This window comes from Rhincodon typus, chromosome 31, assembly GCF_021869965.1.
Source record: "Rhincodon typus isolate 14 chromosome 31, sRhiTyp1.1, whole genome shotgun sequence".
Classification (NCBI taxonomy): domain Eukaryota; kingdom Metazoa; phylum Chordata; class Chondrichthyes; order Orectolobiformes; family Rhincodontidae; genus Rhincodon; species Rhincodon typus.
In genome coordinates, this window is record NC_063362.1 from 15,727,870 (window position 1) to 15,728,601 (window position 732).

Below are 732 nucleotides of genomic sequence, written 5' to 3' on the forward strand. Positions count from 1 at the left end.
GGAGCGGAGATCGGCACGGGGAAGTGAGTCTCGGAGCGGAGATCGGCACGGGGAAGTGAGTCCCAGAGCGGAGATCGGCACGGGGAAGTGAGTCCTGGAGAAAGCTTTCCATGGAGCAGCTGAGAATCAGTGCAGAGTGGACTGGAGGCTTGGAGCAGATCAGGGATGGTTGTTGGACTCAGGTCTTGCGCAGGCAGTCAGAAAATATGTGGAAGCCCCTATACTGAGCTACTGCAAAGTAACGTTTATTTGTAAAATGTTTATTTGACTGTAATATCTGTTCTTTTAACTGTCATTTTTCTAACTTATGCTATGAATGACTGTAAAGTAATGCAACTACTTTTCTTTTTTTATTCCTCTTTTTGTATCTAAGATTTGTACCTGGCACTTTGTACCTAAGATGGTGCCGTAAGTGGTGCTATAAAGAGGCGACATTGTAAAACCTTTCGCTGTACTTCTGTACTTGAGTACACGTGACAATAAAGGATACTCTAATTCTAATTCTATGGAGTTATTTCACCATCTGTCATGGTGCAGCATCACTGGTCCTGAGAGGTTCTTGCAAGGAAGGACCGTCAAATTACGATCCAGTTCAGAAAACAGCAAGATTGAAGCATTATGATCAAAAGGTTGTGTCCAGGTATAAAATGGTCATTGCAAAGCACCAACACAGCTCAGTTATTCTCCAATATTGAATAGCCACTAACACCCAGTGCCTTGTGTCAATTGTAT